The sequence below is a fragment of the Giraffa tippelskirchi genome, chromosome 1 (genome assembly GCF_054371585.1).
Source record: "Giraffa tippelskirchi isolate mGirTip1 chromosome 1, T2T-mGirTip1v1.2.pri, whole genome shotgun sequence".
Taxonomy (NCBI): Eukaryota; Metazoa; Chordata; class Mammalia; order Artiodactyla; family Giraffidae; genus Giraffa; species Giraffa tippelskirchi.
Genome location: NC_137275.1, coordinates 131673001 through 131685000, shown reverse-complemented (window position 1 = coordinate 131685000; position 12000 = coordinate 131673001). Strand labels below are relative to the sequence as shown.

General features: G+C 43.2%; 1 long non-coding RNA gene across 1 annotated transcript in view; it reads right to left on the bottom strand.

Moving 5' to 3' along the window:
* The window catches only part of LOC145509158 (uncharacterized), a 29820-nt gene extending 18286 nt beyond the window's left edge, over nucleotides 1-11534 (bottom strand). Inside the window, exons 1-3 of the long non-coding RNA XR_014055884.1 lie at nucleotides 11380-11534; nucleotides 9192-10331; nucleotides 1368-1681 (exon numbers count right to left, since the gene is read on the bottom strand). This is a non-coding gene — a long non-coding RNA (uncharacterized LOC145509158). The remainder of the gene's footprint in view (nucleotides 1-1367; nucleotides 1682-9191; nucleotides 10332-11379) is intronic.
* Nucleotides 11535-12000: the final 466 nt, after the last annotated feature.

The following is a 12000-nucleotide window of genomic DNA, read 5'->3' as shown; positions in this document are numbered from 1 at the left end:
CAAGCAGCCAGATTCTTACTCCTTAGGCATGAGACAGGATTTATTCTTAGGAGAAAGAGAACAGAAGAGGTTGTGAACTTGGGGACTCCAGGCACCAAATTGTAGGGGTGAGATTCAGGGCTGAAAAGGAAGTTTCAGTTGACAGTCTGATGGGACTCTTTTCTCCAGGTGGAACAGTGGTAAAGAATCCGCCTGCCAATGCAGGAGATGTAAGTGATGTGGGTTCGATACCTAGGTTGGGAAGATCTCCTGCAGTAGGAAATGGCAACCCACTCCAGTACTTTTGCCTGGAAAATTCCAAGCACAGAGGAATCTGGCGGGCTAGAGTCCATGGGGTCACAGAGAGTTGAACATGACTGAGCATACACACACGCATACACACACACACCCACACATGAAAAGAGGATTCTTCAGAGAAACTGAATAGTCCTCAAGAAAAGAGCTTCCAGATACTAATATTCAGGGGGTGTAGTCGTCCAAAGAAATGGCAAAGTCTCAACCCAGTCACTTTAAAGTGATAAGCAACACAGAGTTTCCAATCAACTTTTGTGGTTTTTCATTGTTAAATATGAGCAACCAATCTCATATGTTCATAGAAACAGGAGAGGCCATAAAACAAGAATAAGGTGCTATAAGAAAGGAATGATTATTTAACAGGAATGAGCTCTTGGAAATTAACAGATAGAATAAAACGTTCAATTAAAGGGTTAGAAGATAATACTGAGGACATCCCCCAGAAAACAGAACATAGGAATAAGAAATAAGAGAGAAAAGATACAAAAATCAGGGGATCAACCTAAGAGGTTCAAAGACTAACAGAAATTCCAGAGAGAGAGAGAATGCAAAAGAAGAAATTATCAAATAAATAATGTAGAAAATGTTCCAAGAATTGAGGAGTATATTCATAGGATTAAAAGAACCTGCCAAGGGACAAGAACAAAAAATTTTTAAAGACCTAAACCTAGGTCTTTGATCCAAAAATTCCAGAACGCCAAGCATAAAGCCAAGAATTTTAAAGCTTCTAAAGACAGAATAAAGTAAAAACTTACCCACAAAGGAATAAGAATGACATTCAACTTCTCCTGATCAAATGTATTGATATCTTAAAATTATGACATAAAATTATTTTCAGTCTATGTTTCTGTACCCAGTTAATCAATCAGCCAAGTGTGAGAGCAGAAATGTTTTCTAAACATGCAAAGACTCAGAAAATTCAGTTCCATCCACATTGTTTTGGGAAACTATGGGAGAATAGGTACCAGCAAAACAAAAAGGTAAACTCAGAATCAGTCACAGGTTTCCAGAAATGAAGTTGCAACTCAGAGGAGTAGTGAAGAGACATCTAAAAGGATACTTTAACAGCATACCTAGGAAGTGACCTGTCCAGACTGGAGAAGGATGAAGGGCTCTGAAAAGGAGCTCTCTACTCTTGCCTGGAAGATCCCATGGACGGAGGAGCCTGGTAGGCTGCAGTCCATGGGGTCGCGGAGAGTCGGACATGACCGAGCGGCTTCACTTTCACTTTTCACTTTCATACACTGGAGAAGGAAATGGCAACCCACTCTAGTGTTCTTGCCTGGAGAATCCCAGGGACGGGGGAGCCTGGTGGGCTGCCGTCTGTGGGGTCACACAGAGTCAGACACGACTGAAGCGGCTTAGCAGCAGCAGCAGCAGAAAATACCTAGATTCAATAACATAAATGATATTGTTGATTATATGATGGAGCTCTTAGAAGTATGGAAGGACTTCCTGGGTGGCCCAGTGGTTAAGACTCTATGTTCCCAGTGCCGGGGGCCCAGGTTCCATCCCTAGTCAGGGAACTAAATCCCACGTGCTGCAACTGAGACCCAGCATAGTCAGATAAAAAAAAGAAGAAAGTATGGAAAATTATGCTAGTAAAAGAAGAGCAATTATTAACTCCAGGAAAAAAAAAAAAAAACTATATTGGGAAAAGAATGCAATCGCAGTGTGCCACTTGACTTTGTCATAAACAAGATTTTATAGTCTTAATGATGTAAACCCTGATTACTGCCATAAAATAAAAAATAGTGATTCATCTATGTTGAGAGAATGGGGAGACAACAGGTACATGGTGGGAACAAAGCTCATATTCATATATTATCATAACAGAAAAATCAATAAATACACTATGTCTAAAACTGAGAGAAAGCAGTATAAACACGTAATCTTCATATTATAGAGATAAATTCCAAAAGAAAAGACTAAAGGTGGTTATGTGGGTGATGGGTAGGGGGACAATTTTTGGAATGTGGCGAGAGGTAAACTCTCACTATTTTTCATTTACAGACTTTAAAAACACACACGGATATTCCTTTTACACATCGTTTTAGCTTTAAAAAGTTAAATGTAAACAAAAAAGCCAAAAAATAAATGTAAGTTCCCATCTCACTTCCCTCTCTTAGAGTGTGAGGAGATCTCTAGCAGAGTGGCCCTTGCAATTCAGAGTCAGGAAAAGGGAGAAAGGCAAGTTACTTGAAAGTTCATCTATAGTCCACAGTTGTCTTCTGGGCAGGCCACACAGAGGTGACCTTGGTCAAGCACCCAGTATAGACTACCTCCTTAAGAAATGTCAGTTTTCCTTTCTTCCCCTACTTGAATAAGCACTTCCCATATATATGGGTTGTTTTTTTTTTTAATTAAATGAACACAGTTCAGAGAAAAGCAGAAGATCAGGCAGGAACAGATTTCAAAAACCAAAGTGAGATGATTTAGTGACCATTTGGAGGAGTATGTGGTTTCTTTCTCTTTTTAAAAAACATTTATGTATTTATTTGGCTGTGCCAGGTCTTAGTAATAGTTGCGGAACTCAGGATCTTTGATCTTCATTGTGGCATGTGAGATTTTTAGTTTTGTCATGTGACCTCTTAGCTGTGGCACATGGCTTGTTTTTGTTGTTGTCTAGTTGCTAAATCATGTCCAACTCTTTTGCGACCTCATGGACTGCAGCACGCCAGGCTCCTCTGTCCAATTTCCAAGGTAAAAATACTGGAGTGGGTTGCCATTTCCCTTCCAGGAGATCTTCCTGATCCAAGCACATGAGATCTTTTTTTTTTTTTTAGGTTTTGGTGTGTGGGATCTTTAATTGTGACATGCGAAATGCTAGCTGCTGCATATGGAATCTAGTTCCCTGACTAGGGATTGAACCTGGGCCCCTGCATTGGGAGCATGGGGTCAGTCACTGGACCACCAGTGAAGCCTCAAGTGCATGGTTTCTAACCTGTGTGATCATCAGAGTCACTGAGAAGATTTCACAAAAGGTTTCTGGGCCTGACTCAAGACCTAGAGTACCTGGGGCCCGGCAAGGAGTAAGTGACCAGCCTCCCACCCACAGTACTGTGGCCTCCACACATCCCCTTGGGCCACCCAGGTTTTCTCTTCAATGTACCCCATTGAGTCCAGGAAGCTCCAACCATGTACCTCGCTGAACAGGTTGAGATTCAGGGCTGAGGCAGCAGGTGCTTCAAGTCCCATGGAGTCACCTGCCCACCCTAGGATTCCCCCAGACCCAGAGGAGCAGTGGAGCTCTCTGTGTCAGGTGGGCAGCTGCCTGGCTTCCCAAAATGCCCTCCAAAATGTGCCCAGAGGCATGGGATGTTGGCATAGGACCGGAGCCAGACAACCCAGCTGGCATCTGGGTGGCCAGCCTAGTGTTGATGCCTGGTTCCAGCCAACTCTGATTCATACACTTCATCACTTGGACAAGATCCCATCCCCAACCTCTCCTTCCTTCCCTCCCTCCAGACCTCTCTCCCAGCCAGTGGTTTATGGACTGGTCCAGGCAGTCCACCCTAGGACACACATATCAAGATCCCTGGGTCAGCAAGTTCAGTGGTATGTGGCTGCAGAAAATCAAAGAGAGACTTCTCTTAGGCTTGAGTAATCCCATCATACTCGTTTTTCCTATATTCTTATAGCTTGGGGCCAAGAAAAATTCCGTTTAGGGAGAAGGGTTTGAAAATAAAAACAATCTTGCCTTACATTTGCATATCATTTTCTACATACAGGCTCTTTCGTATATATTTTCTCAGACATTTGAGCCTCACAAGAACTCTTTATTTATTGGGTTGTGCTGTGCTGTGCTAAGTCACTTCAGTCCTGTCCGACTCTGCGACCCCATGGACTGTAGTCCACCAGTCTCCTCTGTCCATGGGGATTCTCCAGGCAAGAATATTGGAGTTGGATAGCCATTCCATATAGCTTTAACTGTACGGACCTTTGTCGGCCAAGTGATGTCTCTGCTTTTTAATATACTGTCTAAGTTTGTCATAGCTTTCCTTCCAAGGAGCAAGTGTCTTTTAATTTCATGGCTGCAGTCACTATCCAGTCATTTGGAGCCCAAGAAAATTAATTCTGTCACTGCTTCCACTTTTTCCCCTTCTGTTTGCCATGAAGTGAGTTCTTTTTATCCTAAGGTATTTCCCACTAAGGGTGTACAGTCAAATTACTGTGTTTTAGGTAATTACTGAAAGTAATTACTTTCAGTGTGGTTAAACCTCCAACTCAAAATGCAGTTGTATATTATGCTTGTTAGTTTCATTTTTTGTTTGCATCTTAGGGATAATTAGAGGGAGAAATGTAAATGACAACCCACTCCTGTATGCTTGCCTGGAGAATTCTGGGGACAAAGGAGCCTGGTGGGCTATAGTTCACGGAGTCGCAAAGAGTTGGACACAACTGAGCGATTAATACCCTTCTAGAAGGAAAAAAGAGATTTCAGTTGGTAATAAATTTTGGCAGGAAGAACAGGATGGGTGGAAGATAGAGGAAAGAGGTCCCAAAAGTTAGTCCTTTTCATAGAAAAGGATTGAAAAGCCACAAAAACTGTACAATGTCTTTGGAGAGGAACTTGCCAATATCTACCAATATATATTTATAAATTTAAGAAATAATTTTATTTATTGATTTATTTATTTTTGGATGTCCTGGGTCCTTGTTGCTGTACAGGCTCTTCTCTAGTTGGGGCGAGCAGGGGCTACTCTCCAGTTGCATTATGAGGGTTCCTCAGTGTGGAGGCTTCTCTTGTTGCAGAGCACAGGCTCTAGGTGCTTGGGATTCAGTAGCTGTGGCATATGGGCTCAGTAGTTGCAGTTCTTGGGCTCCAGAGCACAGGCTCAATAGTTGTGGTGCACAGGCTTAGTTGCTCCAAGGCATGTGGGATCTTAATTCCCTGACCAGGGATCGAATCTGTGTCTCCTACATTGGCAGGCAGAATCCTAATGACTAAAACCACGAAGGAAGCCCTCCCAATACATATTGGATATTTCACCATTATGTAACATTATCACTTACTGTAGACCCAAGTCTGTATGTAAAAAGTTTTATTGAGCAAGATATACATGCTCCATCTGAGCATGGGCCATCTCAGAAGGTGAGAATGGCCTCAAAACACAGGGTGGTTAGTTTTTATAGGCTGGGTAATTTCACAGGCTAAAAAGTGGGAGGATTACTCCAGTCACCTTGGAGAAGGGATGAGGATCTCCAGGAACTGGGCCACCACCCACTTTTTGGCCTTCTATTGTCAGTCTTGGAACTGTCATGGCGCCCTTGGGTGTGCCACTTAGCATATGCTAATATATTGCAATGAGTATATAATGAGGCTCAAGGTCTCCTGGAAGTTGACTCTTCCAGCTCCTTGGGCCTCAGTGGTTCTCACCAGTTTATGTCATATCCTCAGGACTACATCATTCTTTTATAAGTTGTGCCCTGCCCAGTTCCCTCCTGTTTTAATCCCAGCACTAGTCAGGGCCTGCCCCTTCCTGGATCTCTCCAGCAATGCCAAAGGTTGTCACTCCTTCCTCCGGGAAGAAAAGAGATTTCTGCCCCCCAAAACAGGCCTATTTTCAACCTCTCCAGTCAAGTCCTTGCAGGTCCTTTCTAAGCTATGGTTGGAAATCTTGTATTGTTCTCCAAGTGTAGGGCCTGGTAGGCCTGGGAGGCAGTTCAATCACGTATGGATGTGTGTGCAGGGCATGAGTGGGGGATGAGCGTAGGCCATTCTGTCTGTGCCTACGACTGGTAGATCTCAGTTTGAGGCAGCCTGAAGCTGATACCATTCGCCAGGAGGCCCTCTTTTGGAAGAACATAACCTTACAAATGCAAAAATTGACACAGACCTTGGAAGGGGCTCTGTGCAAGTGAGACGACCCTACACAACACTGGTTTCATGGTGAGCCTTTCTCTGCTAAGACACACGCCACATCCTCCCCTCACTGTGGGGTGGGGTTGGGGTGGGTTGCAGAAAGAGTAAGTATAAGCCTAGGACCCTGATTCTAGTCCAGTCTCTGCCCTAAATAATCCAATCAGGGCATATCTCTGTTCTAGCTGATCTCTAAGGTACTTTCCAGCTTTATTCCTTCATCATTTCAGGAACAAGGCCATTGAAAAATCAACCAAGCCCTTGTTCTCTTTTTTGGAAACTCTAGTCCATCTCACATTAAATAAGTGTATTTAATTAAACATGCTGGTGGCAGTGGTTTAATTGCTAAGTCATGTCTGACTCTTGTAGTCCTTGGACTGTAGCCCACCAGGCTCCTCTATCCAGGGGATTTCCCAGGCAAGAATATTGGAGTGAGTTGCTGTTTCATACTCCCAGGGATCTTCCTGACCCAGGGATCCAGCATCCGTCTCCTGCATTGCAGGCAGATTCTTTAGCAAGTGAGCCACCAGAGAAGCCCATTTAATTGAACATAAACCCATTAACTATATATTTGGTTGTGTAAAATTTGGAAGTTGTTTTTTACAAAGTGAAGTGTTTTCTTCATTTTGGGAAATGTCATTCATTAAGCACATATGTACTTCGAGGCCATGAGGAGTCAGGCACTGTTCTAGATATTAGGGTACAGAGTTAACAAAAACCCCTGACTGTATGGCACCTATGTGGAATGGAGCCCAACAAGCAGATACAAATATTAGATATTGTGGCACATGGTGGTAAGTGCTATGGAGAAAAATAAAGCAAGAGATTTAAAAGAAAAAAAAGGAAAAAAATTTAAAAATAAAGCAAAGATGAGGATGTGTGCATGCCAAGTCACTTCAGACGTGTCACTCTTTGTGACACGTGAAGAGCCCACCAGGCTCTTCTGTCCATGAGATTTTCCAGGCAAAAATACTGGAGTGGGTAGTCATTTCCTACTCTAGAAGATCTTCCCAACCCAGGGATCAAATCTGTCTCTTGTGTCTCCTGCAATGGAAAGCAGATTCTTTACCACTAGCAGCATCTGGGAAGCCCCTAAAGATGGGGCTGGGGCTGGTTCATTGCATATAAAGACCCTGGTGTTTGGCAGTCAGTTTTGACCTTTGGTAATGACGGATGAAAGAAAACTGGATCAGCGGTGGCCTCTGATGATACAAGTCAGCAAGACACTCAGGACTCTGGAGCTCAAATCTCAATTCAGGCATGATTCAGATGCTATTTGACTTTGATTAACTCAGATAGTTTGCAGCTGAGTGTGATTTCTCAGTATCAATGCTCATTGCTAACTTAGGAGTTTGAAACAAAATGTTTATATGCTATATCTGAGCATAAGGATGGCAATTAGTATTACATTTGTAGACATCAGTTAAACATGTATTCGTGTACTGGTTTCTATTTGAATTTGGAAGCCCATCCATGCTTTTTATTTTTTTAAGATTTTTTTTTGCTGTGGACCATTTTTTTCCCCTAAAGTCTTTATTGAATTTGTCATAACATTGCTTCTGTTTTCTGTTTTGGTATTTTGGCCGCTAGGCATGTGGGATCTTAGATCCCAAATCAGAGATTGAACCCGGCCCCTGCACTGGAAGGCGAAGTCTTAACCACTGGACCGCTAGAGAAGTCCCACCCATCCATGCTTTAAAGGTCTCATACATTTTTGTCTGCTCTGGAAAAGTTGGAGGAATTGTGCTGAGTGACCTTCCCTGATGATGACCTCTACCCACTGAGGCAGGTCCTCTGTGGACATGAAATTGACTGAAGACCCAGACAGGGCTTGGGTGCAGAGCCCTCATTGTTTTTGCTCACATCTACCCTAGACTTCCACATCTCTAGCAGGAAGATCCTATTCTTGGACTATCCCATAGGGGAGTTTAAGGCTTTAGCAACATCACTCCTGGTCTTCACACAGACCTCCCAACTTTTGATGCCTTCATTGATATTATCCAGACCTCTCTTTGAAAAACAACCCACCAGCTCCACTGTAACAACCTGCAACTCACCTATGCATCCCACCCCACTCCTGAAAAGCTGACTCCCAGAACTGCTGTCAACAAGCGTGACCTTCCAGCTTTGCCACCGAGAATGAATTTTCGTTCACTCTCAAACCCTTCCTCTCCTTTGCCCTCCTCCTTAGCCAAAGTGGCTCTCCCCTGTCCCCTCGGGGCTTCTTCCACTCCCATCCCTCTCTATGGCCGTGTAGGGAACTTGGCCTCCACCCGTACAGCAGCCTCCAGGCCCATCACCGTCCTCTGCTCCTTCTCTAAAGTTCACACCATCTATTTCTGTCCTTTACTCTTTAACTCCAGTGGCTCTGGCACCTAACATGGGTCATGGGCCCTGACCTAGTCCATGATGCTCACCTGCCTGGGGAGGCCTCACCTGAGTCTGCTCCTGCCCTCCTGATGTCACTCCCTGGGGTGAACCTCAGCAGCAAGAAGCACCCCTTCCGTGGAGCATATCATCACCCTGCTCAGTGTCTCCATCCACCTGGCCCCTCGGTGGCTTCCCTTTCCTACCACAACCACAACCCACTCACTTCTCCTCAGACCCCCAGTCATACCACCTATCCCATCTCCCCCCCACCCCCCACCCAGCCACACCATCTTCAAGCCATCTGATTTCCTTCCCCTGGGGGCTGGAGCCTTTTGGATGGTGTCAGTCTTTTGGATGGTGTCAGCCTTTTGGAAGGAGTCCTTGCCAATGGCCTTAACTCATCTCAATTTGCCCCTCAGCCCCGAACTGTCCTGTCTTCTTTCTCTCCTCTCCTGGCCCTTGACTGGTGAAGAAAGCTATCATTCCATGCTAAATGGACCAGCTACAAAATCATTTTAACTCTGCCACTGCCTTTCTGCAATCTGATCCCTTTCCCATAAAAACATGCTTTTCATTACCCTGGGGACTATCTCAACCTTGGCCTTTCACCCTCAAATTCTTAATACCTCTCCTACTGCCAATTTCTTAAAATTACTTCACCTACCACTTTCTGGAAGCCAGTCTCTAAGAGCTTTGTCTTCTTCCCTTCTTTCCAGTAAACATGCCTTCCTTATCTCAGGGGATTAGCTGTCTCTGAGTCTCTCCAAGTCTAACTTCCTGGTCCAGGTCAAAGGCGCTCCAGGTACTGAAAACGTGTGAAGGGAGGTCTCCTGGTGCTGTCTGTGGACTTAGAGAAATCATGGAAAGCAACAGATCAGAAAGCATAATTCTGGTTTTTCAAAGGTTGAAGGCAATTTCCTACAAGTATAGGCTTGGTGACCTTGCCTTCGATCTCATTAGTTCAGTTCAGTTCAGTCGCTCAGTCGTGTCCGACTCTGCGACCTGATGGACTGCAGCACACCAGGCCTCCTTGTCCATCACCAACTCCCAGAGTTTATTCAAACTCATGTCCATTGAGTTGGTGATGCATCCAACCATCTCATTCTCTGTTGTCCCCTTCTCCTCCCATCTTCAATCTTTCCCAGCATCAGGGTCTTTTCAAATGTCAGTTCTTCACATCAGGTGGCCAAAGTATTGGAGTTTCATTTTCAGCATCAGTCCTTCCAATGAATATTCAGGACTGATTTCCCTTAGGATGGACTGGTTGGATCTCCTTGCAGTCCAAGGGACTCTCAAGAGTCTTCTCCAACACCACAGTTCAAAAGCATCAATTCTTCAGCATTCAGCTTTCTTTATAGTCCAACTTTCATATCCATACATGACTACTGGAAAAACCATAGCCTTGACTAGATGGACCTTTGTTGGCAAAGTAATGTCTCTGCTTTTTAATATGCTGTCTAGGTTGGTCATAATTTTCCTTCCAAGTCTTTTAATTTCATGGCTGCAGTGATTCTGGAGCCCCCTCCCCCACCCCTGCAAAAAGTTTGTCACTGTTTCCACTGTTTCCCCACCTATTTGCCATGAAGTGATGGGACCAGATGCCATGATCTTAGTTTTCTGAATGTTGAGTTTTAAACCAAGTTTGTCACTCTCCTCTTTCACTTTCATCAACAGGCTCTTTAGTCTTCTTCGCTTTCTGCCATAAGGGTGGTGTCATCTGCATATCTGAGGTTATTGATATTTCTTCCGGCAATCTTGATTCCAGCTTGTGCTTCATCCAGCCCAGCCTTTCTCATGATGTACTCTGCATATAAGTTAAATAAGCAGGGTAACAATATACAGCCTTGACGTACTCCTTTCCCTATTTGGAACCAGTCTGTTGTTCCATGTCCAGTTCTAACTGTTGCTTTATGACCTACGTATGAGATTTCTCAATCTCATACAAAAACATAAAAATCAAGATTGTTTTATGCCATTTAGAAAGCAGTAGAGCAATTACTTGGAACCAATACACATTTTGATGAGGTTGCTGAACTGGTAGAGCAGGAAAATGCCATAAATATAGTTTATCTGGATTTCAAGCAAGTTTTTTTTTTTTTAAACTAAGATCTAAGATATAGTTGATTAACAATGTTGTATTAGTTTTACTATGTGAAACTAGTGAAACATACTTCACTGTGGACAGCAAAGTCATTCAGCCATATATATATATATTCTTTCCCAGAATATAGCTTCCTGTGCTTTATAGTAGGTCCTTTTTTTTATTTTATATATAGTAGCAAGGTGTTTTTTGATAATCATCTGAGCAAGTAGAAAAATAAAGTCTGAATTAAAGTAAAACTAGGACAATTCATTACTGGGTGAGTATACTCAAAGAGTATTAAATAATGGATTCATCTCAATCAGAAAGTATGTTTCTAGTAGTTTGCTGAAGGTACTACCCTGAGACTTACCCTTTCAATACTGCCCCAGATTTTTTGGACGATAATATAGAAGGGATACTTACAAATATGTATATAATATCTATAAAGGGAATTATGTTAGAGGAAATAATTAAAGCCAGAATTAACTAGACTATAACAAGATATCTTTAATAGGGAAAATTAAACATGTAATATTGAGTGCAAGAAGCAAGTCATAGAAAAAAATCACAATAAGATTCCACCTATATATAGTTGAAAACAGGTGGAACTTACCAGTGTATTGTTTTGGGGAATACATGTAGGAGATAAAAACCATGAAGGAAAGCAATGGAATGATCATCAGAGAAGTCAGGAAAGTTGGAAGGGAAGAAGGGATGTGATCAGGGAAAGGAACTAAGGGTCTGCAGGGGATACTTTGTAATTTCTTACCTTGGGAGATGGAGTATTAAGTTGATTCAGTCATGTCTGACTCTTTGCGACCCAATGGACTGTAGCTCACCAGCCTCCTCTGTTCATGGGATTCTCCAGGCTAGAATACTGGAGTGGGTTGCCATGCCCTCCTCTAGGGGATCTTCCTGACCCAGGGATCAAACCCGTGTTTGCAAGATCTCTTGCCAATGTCTCTTGCATTGGCAAGTGGGTTCTTTACCACTAGTGCCAGCTGGGAAGACCTCGGTGATGAAACATAGTATTTATATTATCTTTGCAAATGAATGCATTCTTTTCGGTGTTTGTTACATTTTACAGTAAAAAAATTTTTTGAAAAGAATAAATCTACAGTCCTCTGGTCTAAAAAAACTACCCCAAAGTTCTAATAGTTTAATCAATGTGATGCATGGAAGAGTTAGGGGGCTTAGTTGATAATGGAAGTCAAAGACTCAGGTAATCAAGAGCTACTGACTGGGGTCCTGGCCAAGGACCGTGCACAGTCGAGGAGCTGCTCTTTCCCTGGGAGGGAGGGAATTTGACCCAGGAGATGTGAAGAGTCATTGTCTGTCCTCAGATGCCTGCTTTTCCTGCTAATAGGAGTTTAGGAGGAGTCACGGGTGT